Here is a 26,166-nt window from a genome sequence, read left to right as displayed (position 1 = left end):
GGCCAACTGTGCCAGGAAGCAGCTGTCTCTCCGAGGCTGCTCAGGCTGGCAGGGCCTCTAACATTATCAGGTCCATGATTCACAAAGTTGGCTTTACTCTCGCCTCCTTGTTCTAGGCTCACGACCTTCTTCACCATCCAAGGTTAAGCAGAAATCATCAGGTGTGGATGATCATCTTTCCAATCCCAACCTTCGCTGGAAATATCTTCTCTGCCTCCACATCCCCCTTAATAATGGTGGGGGCATCCCTCTACCAGAGGGGATAGCACCATTCCTGCCCACATCCCATCTCCTTCTACCTCTTCTTTGAAATCATCACTCCTGTCATCTCTCCTGCATCATTCCTATCGCTCTGAAGCTTGTTCTAGTCCCTTCCACATTTGAATAAAACCCAACTATCCTAACAAAAATTAAAATTAGATATGGCTATAAGCGCTGGAAAACAAGGGATGAAGTAGGTAGCCCAGAGTAGATACAGCAAATCCCTAAACATCAGGAACCCAAAAACTTGTTGCCCTAACATCCTCAACACATGGCTTCCACTTCAGCATTCAATAAGCCTGCATGAGCTGCAGCTACATCTTTACATATTCCATTGGGCAGGAGAAAACAGTGGCTGAGGACAGCACACCACTTCCCTTTACAGCTACTTATCCCGTGTTGCACGTGGTCACCTCGATTTACTTCCTGTTGGCTAGAACTGAGTCATGTGATCATGCGGAGCCCTGAGGGAGTCCTAGAAACTTGCTTTTATTCAAGGAAGCTATGTGGCCAGCTAGAATTGGAAAGTCTATAATAAAGGAAGTGGGGGAGAATGGCTGTTAGGGTCATCCAGCATTCTCTGCCAAAGCCTTCTATGATTCCACATCCCTTCTAGACCTCTCTCAGTTCTGTGTTCCCTGTTGGATAAGCTGTCCAAACACAACTGCTCTACCATGGTCTGGCAGCCACCCTACTACTCCAGGAACACTGCCCTTATCATGTGCACCAATGACTTTCATGTTGCCAGAATCAAAGGCTCCTTCCCTTTCTTCATCTTATCTGTTCTGTGAGCAGCATCTAACACAGCTGACCACTCTTCTCTGGAAACACTGCTTTGTCAGTCTCTGGGATATAGCACTCTCTGGTTCTCCTTTGGCTTCCTCAGCCTTTTGAAAAAGAAGCGTTTTTCAGTCTTCTTTCTTGCTCTGGCTCTTCTGACTCCTCTGGGTCTCTCTTGAACCCCCACCTCTTCTACATCTACCTCTTTAGCCTAGATGACTCCCTCAGATCCCAAAGCATTTACCATCTTTAGAATGATGTCTCTCAAAGCCCCACCTCCAGCCCAGGCCTCTCTTCTGGGTGTGTAGTGACTGGACAATTGAACTAGATCTCTGATGGGCATCTTGAGCTCAACATGAACACAGAATTCTTGATGTGCCTGCCTGAGCTGTAGTCCCTTTCCTCCAGGCTACCCTATCCAATAAATGAGGCACTGTTCACCCACTTACTCCAGCCAGAAACTTGAAAGTTATCTTTGGTTTCTCCATTGTCTCCCCCACATCCATCCTATTGATGTCCATGTCCAAAACAGCATCTTTCAACTACGATCTTAGTGTGGCCATCAATTTTGTCCAAGCCACCATTAGCTTGGGCCAGGGCTGCCATAAGAGTCTAATTGTCTCCTTGCTTTCATTTTTGCCTGCCACCCACCCAATTTATTCTTCACACAGTAGAAAATCAGAATACATTCAGTTCAGTTCAGTCGCTCAGTCATGTCCGACTCTTTGTGACCCCATGAATCGCAGCACACCAGGCCTCCCTGTCCATCACCAACTCCTGAAGTTTACCCAAACCCATGTCCATCGAGTCGGTGATGCCATCCAGCCATCTCATCCTCTGTCATCCCCTTCTCCTCCTGCCCCGAATCCTTCCCAGCATTAGGGTCTTTTCCAATGAGTCAACTCTTCGCATGAAGTAGCCAAAGTATTGGAATTTCAGCTTCAACATCAGTCCTTCCAATGAACACCCAGGTCTGATCTCCTTTAGGATGGACTGGTTGGATCTCCTTGCAGTCCAAGGGACTCTCAAGAGTCTTCTCCAACACCACAGTTCAAAAGCATCAATTCTTCAGTGCTCAGCTTTCTTCACCGTCCAACTCTCACATTCATACATTACCACTGGAAAAACCATAGCCTTGACTAGACGGACCTTTGTTGGCAAAGTAATGTCTCTGCTTTTAAATATGCTATCTAGGTTGGTCATAACCTTCCTTCCAAGGAGTAAGTGTCTTTTAATTTCATGGCTGCAATACATTAGTCTTCTGCATAAAACCCTTCAATGTTTTAATAAAAGGTCTCCAACCTAGACACAGTCTTACATGTCTTGGTCCCCGCCCACCTCCCCATATCACCCTGGTTCTCTTTCCCAGGCTCCATACTCTGGCCACATTGGTTTTTTTTTTTTCCTCCCTAGCTCCTTGACACATTCACAGCTTACCTTTCTCAGGACCTTAGCACAAGCTGTTCTTGATTTGGAATGTCTCTGCCTGGCTTTTCCCAGCGCTATCTCCTCCTTCTCTTGACTTCAATTCCAGCATCAACTCCTCAAAGACATTTTTCCTGCTGGCTCCACCTAAAGAATTAATGGCTCCTATTTTCTAACCCAGTCCCTTGTTCTTCTCCCACCATTTACTTCAACTTGCAATTATGTCTCCATCACCAAAAATCAGCTTTATGGAGTAAGAGGCTTCAGCTGTCTTGTTTATGGCTGCATCCTCAGCATCAAATCAGTGCCCGGCACTCAATCAAACACCCACTATCTGCTCTAGATGAACGGATGGGCAGTTCTCCAAACAGGTCTCTGAGCTGTCTGGGTGTCAGAGGCTGGCTGCATCCCCCTTAATGAGAAAAAACTGGGAATGGACTCAACAGTTCCTTTACAAGATCTCCTCCTTACATTGCACTTAACCTGTTGGTTGCTTTTACTATAATGTGGTGCAGCCAGTCTCTCCGCCCAGTTATAACAGATTCGAATTTCATGCTGCCCAGCTGAACAAATAGCCTAGTCCTTCCCCACTGAATGAGTTCTAGGCTCGGTGGCGGTGCCTGGGTCTCATTTTTCAGATAGGTGGGTTGAGACCCCAGAGGTCAGCCTTTTAAACACCAGAGCCCAGTCGGCGCTGTGAATACCTGTCTACCACCGGCTGTACCTCTAGCACCCCTTTCCCCTCAAGAACCCTCTCAGCCATCCTCTCAGGATGAAGGTGAGGGACAAATCTCCGCAGGTGGTCCAAAGAAAGCCTGGTATTTTTAGCACCAAGGCTACCAGGAGACAGTCTTTACCTGCCGGTGGGTGTGTAAAGGAATAAACGTTAATTTACTACTCCCGGTTGGAATCCTACCCCCACTCCCAGCCTCTGAGGCCCGGCAGGAACGCCTTTCAGTATTTTCAATTCAGCCATTTTTCTAACCCTGCGCTCACCTCTCTACCCAGTCACTCTCGTCGTACCTCCCCCCCCCCCCCGCGAGAAGTGGCCCCCACAACTCGCGCTTCTCAAGGCTGGGTTCCGGTCGGGTCAGTGACAACGCCGACGTGGCGTCCGCATATTGCGGAGGCCCCAAACGTGGGGTGCGGGTCCCGCCTAGGCCTGCGCCACGAACCCACCCGGCGAGCGCCGACCGGGGCCGCCTTCGCCTCCCGCCCCGCCCAGAGTGGTTCGAAGGGGCCCGGGGCCCCGCCGGCTCTGCCCAGGCGCGGACTGGAAGGCCGGGCGGGGCGGGGCGGGGGCGGGGCTATTGGCGGGGGCGGAGCGCGGAGGGCGGTGCCGCGCCGGGCGGCCCAGGGAAGTGGCGCCCCTTTCTCAGCAGCCACCCGGCGCCGCGCCCCCGGCCCCGCCCTCCGCGCCCCGCCCCCGCGCTCGGACGGCCTGAGTCGCGCCCTACCGCCCCGCGCCGCCGAACTTGCTCTAACTTCCTTGGCCGATCCCGGCCGCGTCGCTGCTGTCGCCGCCGCCGCCGCCGCCACCGCGCCCGGGTGAGTAGAGCGCGGAGCCCCCGCTGGAGCGTCGGGCCCTGCCCCCCTCATTGTCTGAAGCCGATCTCCCCCCGCTCCCCCCAGCGCCCTCTGGGGACAAGGATTGATCCCCTGGTCCAGGGTCGGTCCCTCCAGCGCCCTTGCTCCTGCCCCGGGGCGGCCCGGCGGCCAGAGCAGGCTTTGTCTGCTCAGATCGCCCGCGAGGGGCTGAGGCCTTGGCCCGGACCCCGCTGAGCCGAACTCGGGCGCCGACCGGAGTGAGAGCCGCAGCGGTCGACCCGGCTGGCGCTCGGGGTTCTGTCGCCCTCGTCCTGTCTGCGTTCCCTGACGGGTGCCTGCTGGGGCCAGGCGTGGGTGGGAACACTCGAGGAGGGAGGGATCAGATCCCCGTGGTCCTGGGCTCTGCTCCCCTCCCCAGCCGCGAGCCTTGGAATGGGCACTCCTTTCGGTTCCGTCACGGACCCTCGGTCGCCCGGAGCTCGGGCTAGAGGGTGGAGGGTGGCGCCGACCGTGGAGGGCGGTCCCCTCCCCTGCCCAGCCGCAAGTGTGCTCCCAGTCGCCCACCCTGGCCCTAAGTCCCATTCTGCCCTTCACGGATTTGGGGCGGCCGGAGTTTGAGTAGGTGGTGATCCTGCTTCTCCGTGTGGGTCGTTTGGGGTTGTGCTTGGGAGCAAACCCAACTCCTGATATAACTGGAACTTCGGTCGAGTTGGGTCTGTGGCTGTGGAGCTCGTTGGTCCCGGACCGCTGCTCCTGCCGGGGAGAGGTGGTGGTATTGGTAGGTAGGGGGTGTGTGTATTTGTGTAGGGACTTGTGCATCGGGACCGCTAGGACACGAATCCGGGGGAACACGAAGTTGGTCTCTCGCTGGAAGCAGTCGTTGCTGTTAGGAGTCGTGGGGAAGCGGCTGGCCCCGGTGCTGGCCTCGCAGCTGGCTTCCGCAGCAGTGTACCAGTTAGCAGGCTGTCCCTGGTGGGGGGGTCTAGGGGCATCAAGTTGACCTGGGCCCTGAGTGCAGGGCATTGCACTGGAGCCTGTGCAGGTGTTCTCTCTGAACTACAGTCGGCTCCATAGGATTCCTCCCTTCTTCTGAGATGGGGGTTGCCCTCCGGTTGTTAAAAGTGGATGGAGCTGCTTGCCAAATCCTTCAGGGTAACACCTTTCCCCTTCCCCTTGACCTCAAGATAGAGGAAGTTAGTGCCTGCAGAGTGCTTGGGTCACCCTTCCCTGTTGGTGAAGCGAGAGCTGGTGCCTCGGTCATCAGAGCACCCTAGCACCCCTACATCACCTCTATCATTCAGTAAGCACTGTGGAAGGCCGAGCGCCCTTGTTTCCAGGGATCCTCCAAGCACCCTCAGAATGAAACTCATACTCCTCTGTGATGGCCCCACATGTCCTTCCAACTCGTCTCTCTGCTGTCTCCAAGCTTTGTCTTATCTTGAGGATCTATGATGTCTGGGGGTCAGGCCTTGGAAGCCCAGGCTACCAGATGGATTTCCCCTCCTGTCTTCCTGTGTCCTCACATCTCTGAACTCCACTGCATGAACCACTAAACATGGTCTTCAGTTCATTCAACAAAGAATGAGAATTCTCTTGGCTGAGAATCTGTGGGGTGCCAGGCATTGTTGCAAGCACTGTTCTAGGCTCACCGCTCCCTGACTGGCTGTCAGTTCTATGGGATCTTAGAACCTAGGCTGGACATGTAGTAGATGCTCTGTAGTGTTTATTAATCTGAACTCAATCTCAGCTTAGCAGCACTGTTCAGGCACATGAGTTCAAGCCCACTGGTGCATCCTGAGGTTTGTAGCTGCCTCTAGCAAGAAAGGGCAGGGAAAGGATGGAGCAGCAGAAGGGTTGACTGCTTAGGAAAGTTCCATCCTTTACCAGCTGGGTAGCTGTGCAAATCTCTGAGGACGGGTGAGGGTGCCTCCCATCCTGCATTTGGGAGTGGGAGGACAGAACACATTCTCCATGGGGGAGGGGAGGGAGCTCTGCCCTGTAGGTCCTGGTGGTAGTGAAGTTTCCAGAGAGGCCGGGAAGCTGGGAGTTCTGGAAGCTCTGGGTTGTGGAAGCATTTCCTGAGGCCTCATGCTAGGTTACCTTGTGCTCAGGGATTTGACTTCAACTTCTACTGAGACAGAATTCAGCTTGGCAATGCTTACAAAGTGCTATTGTGCCAGTCCTGGGAAACCTTTGCCTGATTTAAGAACTGGAGGAGTTATGGACAAGCTTATAGCAATTATGTGGAATGTTTAAATGTGTAGTAATCGTGTTTATTAAGACTTAGTGTTTATTGAGACATATCACATACTATCCAAGAAGCTTTACTTGTATTCATTCATTTAATCCTTGAAACAACACAGTACAGTGGGTAATGTTAATGTCCCACTTTACAGATGGTGAGACCATGGCCCAGAGAGGTCACCGAGTGAGTAACGTGCTTAAAGTCTGAATGTGAACTGGGTTTGCTCATATCTAATTAGATAAATTAGATAAAGCCTCCTCTCAGAAGTGATTCAAGTTGATTAGTACACTGAAGAGCCTGGCCCACAGAGAAGCTAGTAAGTTCTTCAGTGCAGGTCCCCTTATATTCTCTGCTTCTGAAAGCATCTCATCTGTCTGGGCACAAAGCAGGTGTCTCTGAACCCCTGCTGGTTGACTGGCAATGTAGCTTTTATCTCCCTGAGGCCAGGGAATGGGAAGACCAGCACTACTATGCACAGAAGATTGGAGAGTGAGTCATTGCCTGTAGCTGTCTAGATAGATCAGGGTTTGCCGTGGTAACAATCCTCAAATCTCAGAGGCCTAAAGCAGTGAAGGATTATTTCTTACTCATACCACATCCATCTAATATCTGCTTTATGTTGTTCTCACCATGGGACACATGCTGATTAATTGGAACGTTCCTGGTCACTTGGACCTGGAGATAGGGAGCACAGTGAATCTCACCCTGGCTCTTAAAGCTTCCACCTAGAAGTGGCATTTCAGTAGCCAAAGCAGTCACGTGGCCATACTTCCCTGCAGGGTGGGGAGCAAAAGAGGACTGGAAACATTTGGGGGACAACACTGATGTCTGCCACCTGCCCAACACTGTGCTGTCTCTGTAACTTATTTCCAAGGTCTAGATCTGAGTGTCGTATTCTGTGTCACCAGGAATATCAATCATGAATTAGTCAAAGAAATGTCACTTAGGTTAGAGATGAATTGAGGTGTCACATTTGAAGGGCAGAGGTATGGTGAACAAAAATGCTTATTAGCATAGTAAGAGGTGGTCTGCAGAAGCAACTTGTTCCTCTGACTCTGGACAAGTTATTTTGATTTCCTTGGGTTCTTCTTTTGCTTATTTATTTATTCAGTCATCAGTTCGTGGGCCCAAGGACTGGTGCAGAGACCCTAGCCAGGGATTCTCATTAAGCACTTGTTTAGCTCCTTGCCTGGTGCTAGGGGCTGTGAACTGGGTTCCAGGATCCCTGTTTCCTGCTGCTGGGTCCTGTGGCCTTTAAGGAGGGATAGTATTAACCATGGGGCGGGAAGCAGGCGGGAAGGGGTCTCTGCCCTGACACATCAATCCTTGGATTTCTTGTCTTCCTCCAATTCTGTATGTGGCAAGTAGGGGCAGCCAACTCCCTTGGAAGCAGGAGCAGGCAGAAATACCCCCATAGGCCTTGCCCTTCCCCTTTCACCAATGAGATTCCAAGGCTGAGCTTGAAGCCCTCGGGGTGTGGAAAGGTGAAGTGGTGATGTTACCTAAAGGATGAAGTCACATGGAGATCAGGCTTGGATGTGGGGTTGGGATGGTTCTCTGGCCTGTGAAGCGGGTGGAACCCGTTTATTAATTGCATTTTTCCACCTGGGCCACCCTTGCAGGGTGTCCAAGCGCCAGCTACACTTTGAACCCTGCTTTTGTGCTTTGTTGCCTGCTTTGTCCCTGGTGACCTCCAGCAAGGCCAGGAAACACTGGTGGAGGTGGTGAGACCTCAGATTCTTCTGCTTGTGGTTAACTCACTATCTTTAGGCATGTTTCCTCCTTTTTCAGGGCTTCTGTTTTCCTATCAGGAATAGAGGGAGAGGTAATAGTGGTCTACAGCAATGGTCTCATTTTTGGCTGGTCATCAGAGTGCTCAGGGGACTACATATACCAGTTTTTTGAAAGTCTTTGGTCTAAGTAAATGACAGCATTCCTGGTTTGTCTTATCTTCATTATTAGCAATGGGAGTAATTCATAATGTATCAACATCTGTTTTCTCCTTTAACAGCATGTTTTTTTGGTTCAGATAGGAAAGTGGTGTGTTGGACTAGCAAAGGGTCTGGCCTGGCCAGTGGGAAACAGTCAGTGCCTTTGCCAGTTAAATGTACCAGTGAAGAATGCTGTCCATCACATAGAGTGGACAGTGATGAGGCCAGCTTTCGAGTTGTACCTACTTTGTAGCTGAGTGACCTAGACAAGCCTTTGAATTTTTTTTCTCCCCTTCTTGGACTTGGTTTTTTCATCTGTAAAGTGAGAAGAATCTACCCTCCCTGTTCCTGGTGGAGTTACTGTGAAGCATAGACGCTTCAGGTTTGAGATGCAGTATGTGCAGCTCCTGAGTTAGGCTGATATACTCTGGTTTGGGACTGCTGCCATGACTCTGACGGCTCTCAGCAAAGTGCTCACTAGCTGCAGGTTCTGGGAACCCCACTTCCTCCATTCTTGGGCCCGGTGGGGGTCGAGTGGGGCTGGGTGGGGCTGGGTGGGGCTGGGCAGGGTTGTGGTTTTCTCTTAGGAGGCAGCAGACCTGGTAAGCTGAGATACTGTGGGCCTGGGCAGGGTTCTGGAGGTCTGTTCTGTCTCCCTCACCCAGCAGCCAGGGAGAAGTTCCTGGAGCCCTGATGTCCATCAGCTGGACAGCTGGAGGGACCGGCCCCTCCCTTCTTGGGCTCTGTCCACCTGTGCCTGCTGGCTGTGAGCTGTGGTGGTGGGGCCTTTGGGATCCTAGTCAGAGGTGCATTCCTGGTGCTGCCTCTCTGTGACCCCCTGGAATTTGGGAGAACTGAGGCCAGGCTTTCCTGCATGGGTAAGGTTTGGGGAGAAGTCACGCTGTGGGGCTGAGCAAAGATTGACTCTGAGAAAAGGGTTGATGAACCTTCCCCTCTCTGGGTTTTCCCTGTCTACTTGTACTAACTACTGGGGCCTGTGCCAGTCTCTTTTGCAGGGCCCAAAAAGCTTAAAAAAAAAAAAAAGCTTTGAGGAATGTGTGGTCCTGATACTCAGGAGAGGGGCCCTCAAACAGCAGTTGGAATTACATGAGTGTTCCCTGAATCTCTTCAATCCATACCCTGAGGTCCGAGTGGTGAGCCTGGGAGGGCTGAGGGCAGCAGCATATCCCTGGACACAGTCCTAAGGCGGGGTCTGCGATCATGCATCAGAAGCCCCCCCAGGGCACCGTGGGAAACTCGGGCTTATTGGAAAGTGGCAGGTGGGAATAAGGAATATGATCGCCCCAGCTTCAGATTTGGTCTCCCATGGAGGGGCAACTGGGCCCCACACACCCTGCTCAAGTTAAGGCCATGGTGTGACTTTCAGCTTTCGATGTGTTTTGATCCCTAGTCTGGGGTGTTCACTCAAGCTGTGCTCAGGACCTAGCTCTTTCCAGGCCTCCCGGCTATAGCCACCACCTGCTCCAAGGAAAGGCTCCGATTGCCCACCGAGTGACCATTTCTGCAAATAGACTCTGTTTCCTCTCCAGGTGACCTCCCTGATGTCTGGCTACCCTGTAGCTGGTTTCAGCCCTTTACTTCTGGGCCAGGCAGACAGGATCTATACCTGGGGCTTCTTGAGGAGGCCAGTGTCCAGCCCCAAAAGCCAGCCCCAGTTGTTTTCACACTCCAGGTGAGGGGTCCAGGAAGACTTAGAGCTCCATATTGTTAAAGGAAAAAAAAAAAAATTATTCTGACACTTGTGAACACAGTAAGGTAGACTTTCTTCAGGACTGTCATGATAGGTGTAAAGACTATAACAATGGGGTTTTGCAGTAAGGGAGAGAGATTGGGTTCAACCCCAAATATTACAGGGAAAAGTGGGAATTTACAGCCAGAGAGCAGAGTAAGGGGAGGGGTGGATGGAGAATTTATGAGAAGGTAGGGTATTTCTTTGTTAACAGACCTAACAGAATTCTTGCTGAAGTCAGGCTGGGGTGATCAGATAACATGTGGGGGATGCTGCCCTAGGAGAGTGAGGATTTGGTCAGATGTGCAAGGTGACCAGCAATGGAGGGTGGGGGATCCAGGCTAAACTGCCTTAGCGGGATTCTTGCTAAAACTGGAATCTACCAGGACAGAGACAGAAAGGGCAGAGGGCTCAGAGGAGCCTGATTAGCTTGGTCAAAGAGACTGTCAGCATATGAGGCTAGCTAGCTTCAGCCTTTGTTCAGTCTTGCCCACGCTTCTCTTATTGGCCTGAGCTCATCACTACTCACGCTTGTTGCTCAAGAGTGGTACCCTCTTTGTGGGCATCACTCTCTTGTTTCCAGAAACCCTAGTCCTTTTCTTTTCAGCATTTACTGGCTCCTTGGCCCCTGGCTCCCTCACAATTGGCCCCTTGACCACCTTCTGCACCCAGGAAACAGCGTTGGGTGAACCCTCGGCCTTGGTTCCCTGTGGCCCGCCAGTGCTGGCTGCCCTTGTTGCCAGATCTGTTGGGAGCCAGATAACAGCCTTTTGACTCTGGATAACCCTCTCTATTTGACCCTCTTTCCTTGGCCTCTGTACCTTGTGTTTCGTGTTCTCCGCATTCTGGGCAAACCAGTCTGACAACTTTGTGGATCTGTTTCTCTTCCACAGGCCTTGGATACAACTATCTAAACTGCCTGACCTGGGCCAAGGGAGGTGCAGTGGGTGACTCTCCCCTCCCCACCCCCTTCCACTGCTGCAGCTCCAGGGCCTTCTGGCCCGATCCCCCCCTACCCCCAACTGCTTCCTTCCGCTGTCTGTGGCCTTCCCATCCTCCTGCTTCTCTCTGCCCTTCTTGTCTGTTTGCTCACACCTGCACAGATGACCCTGTTGGGTGTGTCTGCTACTCTTGGAGGTGCTCATGTCTCAGTAGCCAGCTTTTTAGGAATGAAGCCACCCGCTGTTGTGAGAAAAAAAGGGAGTGTGGAGAAAACCTGCTGGCTGTGGGGCTCGGAGCCTTCTCCACTTCCTGAAGGCTGGCTTCCACCCCAGCAGGGGAACAGTAGCTCTGTGCACCCATCCTGCCTCTGCTGTCATCGTCTCCTTTGTCCTAGTTGCTTCCTGTGAAATACAAGTAATGATATAAACAAGGGGCCTGTCAACAACAAAAGAGCCTGTAGTTTGTTGAGGTATTCATTCCCAAGGAAGTAGGGAGGAGCCAGTGGTGTGTACCCTGGTGCAGGGGTGCGGTGCGCAGATCTCTCTGGGGCTCCTCTGGGCTGGGCAGCCCTGATGCTCTCTCTGTGGGAAGACAGATGTGGGGGGGCAAGGGGGGAGGTGCCAGCTGGGATGCTGTAGGATTCAGTGTGTTGAGCATCAGTGCCTACCTGGGTGTGGGAGCCCTGCCCACTCATGCAGAAAGACCGTGGGAGAGGCTAGCCTTGGTCTGATGGAGGGTTGGTGGCCTGATGGACCACAGCTCCTGAGGGCCCACTGAAGGGCCAGGAACTTGTTTCCAGTAGCTGAGGTCCGAGGGCTCCGGCTGCCTGCGTGATTCTGCTTGTCATGAAGTCTCATTTGTACTCCTTTATTTCCAGCCTCCCTGTTGAACACTGAACACTCATCAGAAAGCCTCTTACAGAGTAGGAGAGCCAAACTTACACCTCCCCCATTTCTAGTCACCTTTCTCTGTGGCCTGGGCACTCTGCAAGTCCTTAGGGGATCTTTGTGGTGGGCTGGGGGTGGGGCAGGAGATCTCTGCTAGGTAGAGACAGCTCCATCCAGGAAGCACTCACTCCCTGCCTTCCAAGTGGCCTCACTCCAATGGTCTGGCCCATCCTGGTTCTAATAGGCATTGTGTCATATCCCTCAGAAGCTGGAGAGAGACTGAGATAGTTATTCTGTTGTCCCTTAGGGGGAAAATCACTCGGAGGAAATACATCAGTGCTTCTGAGTGCAGAGTATTTATTGACGTGTCAGTTAAAGTAGGCTTTTAAACAACATGTATGTATCCCTTTAGTAAGGAGCTAGCGTGCACACCCATCTCGCAGCTCCATTTTGCAGCTTGCATTTCCTGAAAGGTGCAGGGAGTTTAGTGGTTAAGGGATTGGAGTTTAGAGCTGGGATTTTGGAAAAACTGTTTTTAGCCTGTCCTTGGAATTGGGCCAGGCCTAGAAATCTGTTGAAATAGCTTTCTTCAGCTGCTAAAATTGGGATGGGTTCGTTACACGAGGACCTTGAGCCTCACTGATGATTGGGGAGGCCCTGAGAAGGGTCCTTGCCTAGGCCTGGGATGCCTGTGACTCAGCACCCCCTGATCCTGGGGGTCTTACAGTCTCATCACAGACAGAGTGGACCTGGCTACAGATGGTTCTCTGTATGGAATAACTTAGGTTTCCCTTCTGCCTTGGTCAGAATCTGCTCTTTATCTTCCTAGGAAGACTTTCTATTTTGGGACCTGGGGAGGACTTGTGAGCGGGGAGCTCTATGAGTTGGTATGTCTGTCTTTATTTCAAAGACTGGCGCACTCCCCCCCCCCCCCCACCGCTTCTTGTTCTAGGGAACCGCCTGCAGAGAGCTACAAGCCAAATTTTTTGTGCTATAAACGAGGGGTTTTAAATGTCGATTCAGTTTTAACTTTTTTATTTTTAAAAATACATGTTTTACTTTAAAAAATACATATTTATTTCAAAGATATGATATGCAGTGAAAATTAATATTTCCACCCCTGACTCCTTCACTTCTGCTCCCCTGAGGCCACATAACCATCACCAGATGTTAGGTGCCTAGTGAAGCGTGTCTGCCCTCCTCTTGTTTGTCTCCATGCTGTACACACCTAACGGTGTTCTGATTTCTACCCTCAAGTTTATCTTGGGATTGTTCAATTTCAGCACACACAGTTCAGGCCATTCTTTCTAACAGTGGCGTGGTATTCCTCTGTGTGGTCAATCATGGTTCACTTTATCAGCCCCCTATGGATGGACATTGAGGTTGCTCTCAGTGTTTGGCTGCTACAAGCCAAGCTGCAGGAATGCCTTGTAGGTACATGCTCAGAGGTCTGTTGTAGAGATGGCTAGATGGGGAATCCAGGTGTGGGGTGCTTGACCAGAAAAGAAACATGCTGTTTTGATTCCAAGAGGGAGAACGAACATTTCTGAGTTTTCCTTGTGGAAGGATCTTGTGTTTATGCCGTCAGACCCTAGAGCTGTAGGGGCCGTGGTGCTGGCTCGTTCCCATGAGGTCTGAGCATTTCAGCTCAGGTCAGCCTGCCTCTGGAGCACCTGGTGTTTGTAGCCTTTGGCTGTGCTCTGTGGGCCATGCAGCCTGTGCACCCCAAAGTGTGATTATAAGAGTGTGAAGAGGCAGTCAGAGCTGGGGAGGGTCTGGGGAGGCTGGGAGTGGGTAGCTTCTCATACATGGGCTTGAGTGACCCCAGGAGTTTGCAGGAATTGAGTGTGAAGCCTGGAGTCTTGGAGAAACGAACAAAGAACTGGGAATCAGCTTTTAGAAGAAAAGATCCTCCTTGGGTTTCAGGGGTTGGTGTGAGGCCTCTTGTCCGGGTCTCACTAGACTATCTGCCGCCCTGAGATCCCCCATTTCCTACCTGCCAAGCAGCCCTGCCTGGCTTTGTGCAACTTCAGGCTGCTCTGGGGAGGACTGCCACCTTGTGATTTTAAAAGCCAGTCTAGAAGGCACCTGGTGTAAATAATAGATGAGTTTTTCTGTTTTGAGCGGACAGCTTCCTTGAAGAGCAGATGCCGGGGATGAGGGCAGGTGAGGTTTTCTTCCTGGGGTGGGTTTGAGGGTTCATGTCTACTGGGAATCCCTCTGGGGGTCCTGGGAGTGAGTGCTTTGGCAGCTTCTCCACCCCTGTGGCCACACGAGCCCCTGAAATGACCATATATTCCCCTGTCCGGCTCTGACGACCTCTTGCCTGGACAGGGCAGGGCAGGAAGGGAGGAGATTTTAGGATTGGCTGGCAGATAGCTCCCCTAAAAAGCAATGTGCTCGCTATGACCCTGCCCTGGTGAGTCTGAGGCCCGCGTCTCTGTCCTGTCTCTCCCACCATTGCCCTTACGTGCCGCCCCGTGAGAAGTTCCACAGCTTCCCATGCCCACAGCTCTATTGTGTGGGGCCTGGAGTTTGGTGGCATACAAGTTTCTATTGTGGCCGGGTGGCAGCTAGGGCTGACCTGTGGGGCTGAGGAGGTGGAGCCTAGGGACTGACAGAGGAGCTATTCATGGGCTCTGCCCCATTTCCTGCTGCCTCCCATTGTGGACAATTTTTGTTGCGGGGGAGGGGAGGAGGAGAGGGGGTGGCCAGTGCAGCTATTGTTCCTGGTAGTGGGAGCCCATTATGCTTAATAGAAGTCCTTTGATGAACAGATCTTAGCCACTCCAGGGCCCCTCTCCTGTTCTCTGGTGTTGGGTGAGCTGCCTAGCCTGACCCTGCCCTCTCTCAGCACTCCCAGAAGTCTGGAAGGATCCTGCCCTTTGGGTACCTCTGTCAAGACTCCCCTTCCTCCCTCTCAAGTCCCCAGGTTCTGCCTGGAACCTCCCTGGGTAAGAGCGCTGAGCATCTGGGCCAGGAGTGGTGATGCCCAGCCACCTGCCCACTGCCTCTGGGAGTGGGTTTGTGCCTGAGCTCTCTCGGCCCAGCTGCATCCTTGGGTGGGGGCCAGGCGTGTGCCTGTGTAGCTGTCAGTCTTGAGGCCCTTACTTTCCTTTGTACCTCAGCGCCCGATGTCCCCGTGCCTCGCTGGAGTACTCAGCTGCAGAAAAGCCTGCTTGCTGGCCGGCCGGCCTGCAGCCTCCTCACTGCCTGAGCCACAGCCATTTTTCTTTGTTCTGCCATCTCCGGGCTCTTGAATCTCAGGCAGGCGGTGGCAGGCTGGGCAGGCAGCAGGCAGTAGGCACACAGCACCAGCGGAAGCCCTTATGACATGAATCTTCCCACTGAGCCGATGCTGTGCGGTCTGCTTGCTGTACTGTCACTTCCCCCAGCTGTACCCCTGGCTCCCCAGTGGTGCTGAGATTTCTCTTTGTTTAAAGAGGGTCTTGCCATCTTATTGGATCACAGTGCTGCTGGCTTGTACAGTGGGGACAGAAAAAGGGCTCGCCTGTTTGTGCCACTGAAGATGTGTAAGAGAGGGAGAAGGACTGAATTCATGGACGCCGCCTTTGGGAGCACCGTCCTTCTGGTCTTTGGCAGAAAAAGCCACTCCCAAGTGCAAAATGTGATCTTCCTTTACCTCCTTGTCCTTCTCCATAAAAGAGTCATGTCAGCACAAACTCGTAGCATTTAGTGGCAGGGGTAGTTGAGAAAACAGTGATTTTTGTTTTTTGGGAATTTTTTTTTCTTTTGAAGGGTCTCTATGGTTGTGGTATTCAATATTCTTGCCTGGAAAATTCCACGGACAGAGGAGCCTGGCGGGGGCCGCAAGAGTTGGACACAACATAGCTTGCACGTGCCACACACACACACAGACAGCACGTGCCACCCACCCACACCCACACCCACACACACCCACACACACACACACACACACCCATCATCCCTTGCCCCTTTGCATCTGAATGTCTCTCATCCTCAGTGTTTGGTGGGCAAATTGAGCTCCCTCCTGGGGGGTCTGATTTTGCCCAGTGTGAGGTCACAGCCCAAGCTGAGGGTTACTCTGGACAGAGGGTTACTCTTTCTGAAAGTGTGCCCACCCCAGCTCACAAATCTCCAACTTTCTTAACTGCAGCCGAAGTCTGTAATTGTCCCCCTGCCCTTGACGTGGAGTTGTTTGGTATGAGAACTCCTGAGCTCTCATTACTTTCTGTGTTTAGCATTTTATTTTATCTTTCTAAAACCTACCTATCTTGAGATCAGCCTGGCTGTCTTATCTGACTCTTATCAACCAACCTCATAATTTAGGGAGCAGGTCCCAGGCCTGGACAGGGTTGCCCCCTTGGAGTGCCCTTATTGCAGCAAATGTTGAACCAGACTCAGTAAAAAGAGCTAGGTTTGCTGTCATATATGTTGAAACACAGATGCACCTTTTAGGGATTTTTGTTTGTTGTTCTGTCGCTAAGTTATGTCCAACTCTTTTGTGACCCTATGGACCACAAGGCTCTTTTGTCCATGGAATTCTCCAGGCAAGAATACTGGAGTGGGTTGCTTCTCCAGTGGATCTTCCCAAACCAGGAATTAACCCCTTGTCTCCTGCATCAGCAGGCAGATTCTTTACCACTGAGCCATCAGGGAAGCCCAGTTTTTAGGGTAGTTGGGCCCAAACGAGGGTGGGAAAGGTCATGATTGAGGCAGCATGCTGCTTCGGAAAAGCACAGGGAGGTAAGGCGAAGCGTTGGGTCCCAGCTGTGCAGCTGACCTTCCGGGTGACTTTGGTCACTCATTTCCATGGGCGTAGGTCTCTGGAAGATGGAAAGGTTGCTCAGATGAACTTTGGTTGTTTTTGAGCCGTGACTTTTTGAATTCTATGAAACTAAGTCCAAAATGCTTGTTCACTATACTGAGCCCCTCTTACCAACTCTGGATACTTTTCTGGGAGAAATATCATTGGACGGGGTTAACGGAGGGCATCTCTTCCCAGGGTTTTTTTTTCCCCTCAGGTTCTTGAGGGGCTGATAGTGGTGATGATGACCTCCCCAGATGTCTGTGGTTTTCACAGGGAAACTCACCCACCGTGAGCCCAAAAGCACACGGCAATCCTCAGGGGCTGAGTGTGGCATTGGGAGCCCACTCAGACAGATAGACAGTCCTGCCTTAGACAATAGCATTGACCCTTTTCTTGGACATACCACACTGCCTCTGTGGTAAACCTGGGAGGAGGGAATAAAGGCTGTTTATATTCAGTTCAGTCCAGTCTCTCAGTCGTGTCCGACTCTTTGCGACCCCAGGAATCGCAGCACGCCAGGCCTCTCTGTCCATCACCAGCTCCCGGAGTCTACCCAAACCCATGTCCATTGAGTCGGTGATGCCATCCAGCCATCTCATCCTCTGGCGTCCCCTTCTCCTCCTGCCCCGAATCCTTCCCAGCATTAGGGTCTTTTCCAATAAGTCAACTCTTCGCATGAGGTGGCCAAAGTATTGGAGTTTCAGCTTCAACATCAGTCCTTCCAATGAACACCCAGGACTGATCTCCTTTAGGATGGACTGGTTGGATCTCCTTGCAGTCCAAGGGACTCTCAAGAGTCTTCTCCAACACCACAGTTCAAAAGCATCAATTCTTCAGTGCTCAGCTTTCTTCACCGTCCAACTCTCACATCCATACATGACTACTGGAAAAACCATAGCCTTGACTAGACGGACCTTTGTTGGCAAAGTAATGTCTCTGCTTTTAAATATGCTATATAGGTTGGTCATAACCTTCCTTCCAAGGAGTAAGCGTCTTTTAATTTCATGGCTGCAATCATCATCTGCAGTGATTTTGGAGGCCCCTAAAATAAAATCTGACACTGTTTCCACTGTTTCCCCATCTATTTCCCATGAAGTGATGGGACCAGATGCCATGATCTTAGTTTTCTGAATGTTGAGCTTTAAGCCAACTTTTTCACTCTCCTCTTTCACTTTCATCAAGAGGCTCTTTAGTTCTTCTTCGCTTTCTGCCATAAGGGTGGTGTCATCTGTATATCTGAGGTTATTGATATTTCTCCTGGCAATCTTGATTCCAGCTTGTGTTTCTTCCAGCCCAGCGTTTCTCATGATGCACTCTGCATATAAGTTAAATAAGCAGGGTGACAATATACAGCCTTGACGTACTCCTTTTCCTATTTGGAACCAGTCTTTTGTTCCATGACCAGTTCTAACTGTTGCTTCCTGCCCTGCATACAGGTTTCTCAAGAGACAGGTCAGATGGTCTGGTATTCCCATCTCTTTAAGAATTTTCCACAAAGTTCCACATTCTTATTTTATTTCCTGCCAAAATGAGGCCAGGCTGTTAAAAGTAGAAATAAAACTTATAAGACAGAGATACCCTCTGTATTTAAATATCCCCTTTAGTTCTGGGAGGTGGGGATGGGAGTTAGGGGAATAGGGGGTAGGAGGCTGAGGTTACATTTTTTCTTTATTTTGTTAAAAATTCCAGGAGGCAAAATGGGTTTCTGGCCCTTTATCTGCCTTTCCCCACCCAACCTCTACCCCCTGGGGGGCCTCCTGTGTCCCCTGGCTTTCCTGCCTTTGTCTGCTGGGCTGGGATCGGCCTCCTTGTCACAGCTCTGGGCTTTGTGCTTCTGCCCTGCCCTGCATCACAGGAGGCCTGTGCTCTTGGAAGACATCCAAGGGGCAGGGAGCCCAGCTTTGATAAACATTTGGTTAGAGTAGCTTCCACAGCTGTGAAATGGGAATAAAAATAACCTGTGCGGATGCACTAAAATACCAAACAAATTCCACAGTTAAAGCATCCCTCCAAGAAAGCCGATGACATCCCTAGTTAAGATGGGTGAGCTTTCCCCTGTCACTTGCTCTAAAGGTCCTTTCGCTCCGTCAGCGCTGTTGCTTTTCACTCAAGGCCTCCTACACCCTCTCTGTTCAGAGTATTGCCCTCGGGCCTGTCAGTGGGCCAGGCTGGCAACACGTGGGAGCCTGTTGCCCTGCAGACTCACCCCACAGCAGCTGAAGCAAAATCTGCATTTAACAAGATTCCCAGGTGATTTGCATGCACTTTCAAGTTTGAGAGGCTCTGTCTCAGACACCTCCGTCCTGCCCTGCCCCACCTTCAAGACTCTCTTTTCTCTCTTTTGTGGTTTAGCTGTCTTCACCCTCCTGCCCTGCTTAAAGTTGCCGACTTTAAAGGGGTCTGACAGCTTAGGACACGAAGATCGCAGCAGGTAGCCCTGGGCACTGGGGGTGTCTAGGAGGTGGGTCTGGGAACCGTGGAAGCCGCCTGGGCTGGCAGCTGCGGGTGCCTCCTCCAAGCCTGTCGGCGAGGTCAACTCTGGGGCACCGGGCCGAGGAAGTAATTGGAGCCCTCCTTTGTGAAAGGGGGCTAAGAGCCCCCCCTTTGGCCATCTGGTGCCACTTGCCCCACCCCATCCGTCCCAGCTGGGCGACAAGGAGATCAGAATCAGGTTGTAAATGTTGTTTGGTTTTTTGTAGACACATGAAGCATTCTATAAAAAGATTTTTGGTATATGTTGAAGTTCAAATAAATAGTCCAGAAAACGGACTGTAAATTTATATTTTGTAGTATTTTTTTGGCAGGAAAAAAGTTTGAAATGACTTTCCTGATTTCTCTAAGATGGCCTGCCCTCCCCCTGCCTTCAGGTAGAAGTGGGTGGAGGGCCTGTGGGGGTGAGTGTGGGGCCCCAAGCCTGGGGATGCCCCTGGCTGTCTGGAACTGTTTTAGGTACTAAGCTTCTAATCTCTTTGCAGATTCTTCTCAGCTTTTTTCAGTAGAGTCCCATCATTGATTAGTGTTTTTTAAAAATACATCTGCTTCTCCCTTCCCCTCCCTGCTTATTCCTCTTCTCTTCTACATTTTCAAGACATTTCATTTTACTTATTTTTCTCCAGCAGGCTTCACCTTTTATAGCTTGTTAGGAAAGCTTGCTTTCTTCCCTCTGTGAGACTGACCCCAGGCTGTTTGCCTTGCTCGGAGGCCAGGAGCCAGGCTCTGCCCTGGCTTGGTGAGCCCTGTCAGCCCTGGGCGGGATTAGGGGGTGCCCCACCAGTGCTGACTTTGGGAGTCAAGTGGGTTGGTTGGTTGGTTGTCTTTAAAAGCATATTGCAGTGAATTCTGCAATTTTAGATACAAGGATTTTGAACATCTTAGAGCTACAGTCTTTATTTTATGTCTTTCAGGCATGGAGAAATGGAAGAAAAGGTGTTTAATTCTAAGTTTTATATAGTTTGTTTTGGGGGAGAGGAGGGTGGAATATCTCTGCAAAGAGAACGTTTCCCACCCACATTAGCCTCTCAGGTCACATCCTCACACTGAGTTGGAGCAGCTCCCCTAAGGGCTGCCCAGGACTCAGTTATTGGAGCAGAATTTATTTCTGCCCGAGAGCAGGCCCACTCGTCACTCAGCACGTCTGTGGCTGTTAGGAGCGTCCCATTCCCCAGCTGTGATGGCCCTGGCAGGGCAGCTGCCCCAGTGGTGCCTTGGTGCCTTCCACAGGGCCTGACCCAGAGCTCTGCTGAGACTACTGGCTGCCACCGTGCTGGCTTGTAGTGGTTAGAGCTGCTGCTCTAGGGAACATTTCCTGACCAGCTTCCTGCCTCCTCCTTCCTTCACGGGCCCCATCCTGCCCTCCTGCACCTGCCTGACAGCATTTAGCAGAGGGAAGCGTGTCCTGAGCCCCTTGCGTCAGATGCAGGTCTCACTCGAGTTCTTGGTCTCCACAGCCCCACTCTAGGTGCCTGGCAATAGCAGCAGCAGCCAGGACATGTAGAAACAGGTCCCGAGGTGTTCATCTCCCACAATAAAAGCCTTTCCCCCCGGGGACTCGCAGAGCGAGTTAGTACACTGATGGGTTGCTGGACAGTTGGCTTCATTCATTCGTGCTGTGGCCTTGCCTCAAGCCCTTTGTGGAGAACCTCAGGGTGGACAGAAGGCCCAGTCCTCTGGGTCCTGAGGTCCAGAGATCACAGCATGCAGGGTTCATGGGTTCTTATCCATGTTGGAGGTGTCGCTGTAAACTGGGCCCAGATTACCACATCTTGTGTGCATCTGCTTCTGAATGTAGACATTTCGTGTACACATAGGGTTTTCAGACACAGGCCTGCTGTGATTATCTGGGCTCAGGGCTCCCCATCCTCATTTAAACAGGTGGTTTCACATTCAGCGGCAGAGGGAAGGCCACTGGGAGGCCAGGACTGTGCCAGGCCTCCTTCCCCACAGTCCTTTAAGAGGTGGAAAGGCAGCAGCTGTGGGTGACCCAGCCCTCTCTCACCTGTGTGGGCAGGCAGGTGAGGCATGTATCATTTTCAAGATCTCTCTTTGGGCCCCAGGGTTGTTTGTTGCCCAAATGTTTTCTTTTCTTTCTTTCTTTTTTTTTTTTTAAAGAAAAATGGCCACAACGTCTACATTTTACTTGAGGCGAGTTATTTTTGTAAACTCTTCCTTCATTTGTTTTGTTTGTTTTTTGATCATTCCTCAAGATAAGACTCAGGTTATGCATTTTCGCCAGGAACACCACAGAAATGACATGTCCTCAGTGCGTCCCCTCAGGAGGGACAGCTGTCGGCTTGACTCATTGCTGGTGATGACAGTGGTGGTCACTTGGTTAAAGGTGATATCTGCAGGTTTCTCCACTGCTGAGTTACTATTATGCCGTTTGTAATTAATAAGTATTCTATGGGGAGATACTTTGAGACCATGTAAACATGCTGTTTCTAATCAAACTTTCATTGACTAGTTTTAAAGCCTGTTATGGTCTATTTGTGTGTTCCCCCACGCCGCCCATTCACATATTGAAATTCTGACGGGTGCCTGGCTTGATGATGTTAGGACGTGGAACCTTTGGGAGGAGCTTAGGTCATGGGGGTGGAGTCCTCAAAAATAGGATTAGTGCCCTTACAAGAGACCCCTCGGAGCTCCCTTGCTGCTCCACCATGTGAGGACACAGTAAAGAGGTGCCAGCTTTGAGCCAGGATGAGGCCTTCACCCCACCTTGTTGGTGCCTTAATCTTAGACTTCCTAGCCTTCAGAACTATGAGGAATGAACTGTACTTTAGAAGCTGCCTGGTCTGTCAGTTTGGTCCAGTCTAGTGTTTTGTTATAATAGCCAGAACAGACTTAAGAACCCATTATCAGTTGTTTCTGTCATTCTAGAATTCCCCAAACTAGAATGCTATGGTTACTGAATGGTGATGATTTAATTACATGAATTTTTACATTTATCCTTCTCCTGTAAAGAACTTTCCCTTCTCTTCCATGTATATATTATTTATCCATTTATATGTATTAGAATGGAGTCATGGGTTCTTACTTTATTCAGTGAGTTAAAATGCATTAATATTATTTATTTTGATGCACACATAGTTCCAGACTGAGCCAGTGGGGGGTCCCTTCAAACTGTCTGCTGTGAAGGACAGCTCTTAAAAATGTGGCTTTCCAGGTCTGTCACATTCACTACTGAACGAGTCTTCATGTGCAGTTTGGAAAAAGCTCCTTGAGTGATTCCCCTGTTCTGTGGAATTTGGGATCAGCTGGGCCAGACCCATCATTTTCAAGCGTGTATGTCGTAGAGCCTCCCCTTCCCCCTAGCCACTTGAAGAGAACTGCTCTGCACACCTCATGCTGGGTTTCTGGGTCAGAGTCTCTGTACAAAAGCTCCTGTAGCTTAAAAAGTAATAAAAATAGTAAGTTTGAAAATTGCTGGATTAGGTGACCTCCATTTGAGGTGACCTCCACTGAGCCCTCGCCTCACTGCTTCCTCCTGTGTCCCACATCCCTCCCTCCCTTGGAGGGAGACAGATATCTCCTCCCCAGATTAGCAAGGGGCCCCTTGGTGCTCCTCAAACTCAGCAGGCCTGAGGGTTTTGGGGTTTTGGTGGTGGAAGCTCATAATGCTGTGTTGGTTAAAAACAGAGTTTCAGACAGGAAGCCAAGCACTTAGAATCCCAGGCCCACTGGAGAGCCCGGTGGGGCTCAGAGCTGGCAGCCCAGGTGTTCCTGAACTTCCACCTGAGGGCCTTCCCAGGTCTGCAGTCAAGGGCCTGAGAGTCTCTGAACTCTGGGAACCTCCCTTCCCCCACACCTGTGTGGCAGGGCTTGTCACTGGGTGATAAGGGACGGTGGGGGCTGGGGGGTAGGGGGTTGGGGGGTCCAACCTAACTCCTGGCTGACTTTGTAGCGTTTTCCCATGGTGAAGAGTCAAACTTCCAGACCCCTGTGGTAGTTGCTGCCACCATGTCCAGTTTTGCACTGTTTGTGGCAGACCCTGATATGGAGAGTTGGTCCTAAGGGGTATGGGTTAGAGTAGGACTTAGACACTTCTGACTCTGAGGGTGAGTCGGAACCGAGTGGGGAGCCTGTGGACTTGAGGCCCTCTTTCCCCTCTCAGACTGATAGTGCCCCTAGGCTGAGGCACGACATGATATCCTTCCTATGTGTGAGATTCCCTTGGGCAGTGAGGCAGCCTACTGGCCTGCCTTTATGACCATCTTGTCTACCCATTTCCCTTGAAAGTCGCGGAGAAGACAATGGCACCTCACTCCAGTACTCTTGCCTGGAAAATCCTATGGATGGAGGAGCCTGGTAGGCTGCAGTCCATGGGGTCGCTACGAGTCAGACACAACTGTGCGACTTCACTTTCACTTTTCACTTTCACTCATTGGAGAAGGAAATGGCAACCCACTCCAGTGTTCTTGCCTGGAGAATCCCAGAGACGGGGGAGCCTGGTGGGCTGCCGTCTATGGGGTCGCACAGAGTCGGACACGACTGAAGCAACTTAGCAGCAGCAGCTTGAAAGTCACCTGTCTCTTCCTAGACTTCTCCCCTTGGGCCTCCCTGTTCCTTTGGCCTGTGAATGTTCCCCAGTACACAGTGGGCTCTGAGGACCTAGAAAGTCAAAGGCCTATGGTGCGCTGTTTGGAGGTGCAGCAGGGCCCCCAACTCTGTTGGGAATATGGCTGCCCTTAGGGATCGGCCTGTGGGCAGATACAAGTACTGGGAGCCTCAAAGGTCAGGTGGAAAGGTTGAATCTTGGTCAATGGCCAAGTCTGGAGAATGAGGCAGGGAGGAGCGATCAGAATAACTTGGTAGAGTTTTAGCTCAGGATATGGGTGGATGGTGTTGTCAGGTCAGCACAGTTCAACTGGGTTCTTTGCTTGGGGCTCTCACATGGCCCAAATCAAGGGGTTGGCAGGGCTATATTCATTTCTGGACAATTTGGGGCAGACTTTAGTTTCTTGCTGTTTGTTTTAGAACTGAGGCCCTGTTTCCTTGTTGTCAGCCAGGGCTCCCCTGAACTGCTGGAACTTCTCTCTGCTCTTTGCAGGTAGCTCCTCTGTCTTAGATCCAGCAACAATGCATTGCATCCTTCTCATACTTGGAGTATGACTGCTTCTGCCCTCAGCTGGGAGAAAGCTCTGCTTTTAAGGGCTCATCTAATTACATTGGACCCACTCAGATAGTTTCCCTATTTTAAGTAAATTGATTATTCATCTTGATTATATCCGCAAAATCTCATTTGTCCTTTTATATGGTTATAAATTATACTTCCTGTTTTTTGTTTTTTTTTTTTTTAACTTTGCTCAGTAAAAAGATAGCAACTAAAATATTTTTGAAGACTTCCCAGAGATCTGTGGATTGAATGAACACACCTAATTTTACTTTATCCTAAAACCCCACAAAAGTTAAGATAAAGGGAATTTTAGAAAAGGAATCACTCTACAAGGACATGGAGAGTGGCAAAGGAAGCAAAAGCAAGAAAAAATGTGCAAATCAGGAATTGGATGGGTGAGACCCACTTTGAAATATAGGAGTTAGTGTCACCATATTATTATTTTAGGGAGGCTTTAAGGGGAGGAGGAGCATCAGAGGTAGCTGAATATAAGAACTGTTTGAAGGCAGTTCATGTGGTTAAACCCCTTTCCTTTCTCCATGGTGCTTGGTGACTGCCTCTTCCCTTTAGCAGGACACTGGAGATTCCTTCTGCTGAAGGAAAAACCAAGGGCCTGGGAGATTCCAGTTGTTCTTAGTAGTTCATATGAAGAACATCTCCATCCTCCAGCCTTCTATCCCACTTGGGTTCTAGAACTCTGACAGCCAGCCCCTTACCTTCCAAGCAGGAGATTAAGAGACCTTACTGAGGAATCTGACTGACCTAAGAGGAAAGAACTAAAGATGCTGACAACAGGGACTTTATAGCAGATGGGCCAGCCAGATCATCCTGCACAGAAACTCACCTGCCCAAGGACTCAGTGCTTCTAGTCAATTCTTAGGCATTTACTTTTAGTCATGAGGATTGCTAATGATTGCTAATACCTGAAGAAAGTACCTAACGTGATAGGGAGCAAAACAAATGGGGCATGGGGAGCAATTTGAAATAAATATTCTACTTGGAGAATATTTTGAAAAAAATTAGACATTTTCTCAGAGAAATAAGAGAAGTACCTATGAAATAGGAATAGGATACTATACAAAAGGAACATTTAGGAAACAAAAAAAAAAAATTAAAATTTTAAAAGAATAAGGGCAGAGCAAAAATATCAAATCATTAAAATAATTATAAATTTGAAAGAGTTTTCTGGAAAATAGACAAGAAAGATGAAGAAGAGATGGATAATAGAGCAGAAGAGGTAAGATGTTTAAAGAATCAGCTCAGGTTCCCATATCCATTAATAGGAGTTGCAGAGAAAAATGCAAGTGGGAAAATCACCGAGAAAAAAATTTCCTAGAAGGATATAGGTTTCCATATCAGATAGACTCATCAAATGTTGAGCTGAGTGGATGAAGATAGGCCAGTACCTTGACCAGTTAGACCAGTACCTTGAAATGTCAATGTGCTGTGAAGAAAGGGATGATCCTACAAGTTTACAGAGAGAAAAAAACAGGTTAAGTACAAAATCAGGAATCTGAGTGGTTTCAGACTTCCCAACACCCTGGAATGTAGAAGATGGTAGGCCACTACCTTTAGTGTTCTCAGTGGAAATGACTATGAATCTAGAATTCTATACACAGCCAAACTTTTATTCACAAATGAAGGTAAAATAAAGATGTTTTCAGACATACAGGGTCTGAAAAATTTTCCTTTTCCCCTGAAGATTTCTTCCACAAAGGTGAGCAAAGACTGGCTCTTTCATAGGCTGTATCCCAAATGAGGCCAAGGGAGTTCTGGGCACCAGTTCAGATTAAAGTAGCTCAGAAGGTTCCGGGAGAAATTTCTTCTGGAAGAAAAACTAGAAATAAAACAAATGATGTGAGTGAACTTATTGAGAGGAGATTCGGACAACTGACATTGAATTTGAGGTTGAATATTAATCATAGAAAATTAAACAGAAAAAATGAGAATTACTAACTCTAGAGAACAAAAAGTTGTCTAGGGAAAGTAATCG

At 50.1% G+C, this 26,166-nt stretch overlaps 1 protein-coding gene across 1 annotated transcript in view; it reads left to right on the top strand.

Annotated features, from left to right (window-relative positions):
* Nucleotides 1-3,937: 3,937 nt before the first annotated feature.
* The window catches only part of TSPAN14 (tetraspanin 14), a 58,361-nt gene continuing 36,132 nt past the window's right edge, over nt 3,938-26,166 (top strand). Inside the window, exon 1 of the mRNA XM_081573727.1 lies at nt 3,938-4,014. The gene's annotated coding sequence lies outside the window, so the exon portion shown is untranslated. The remainder of the gene's footprint in view (nt 4,015-26,166) is intronic.

Source organism: Giraffa tippelskirchi, chromosome 2, assembly GCF_054371585.1.
Source record: "Giraffa tippelskirchi isolate mGirTip1 chromosome 2, T2T-mGirTip1v1.2.pri, whole genome shotgun sequence".
Classification (NCBI taxonomy): domain Eukaryota; kingdom Metazoa; phylum Chordata; class Mammalia; order Artiodactyla; family Giraffidae; genus Giraffa; species Giraffa tippelskirchi.
Note: the sequence above shows the minus strand (reverse complement) of the source record. Positions and strands in the feature narration are given on the sequence as shown.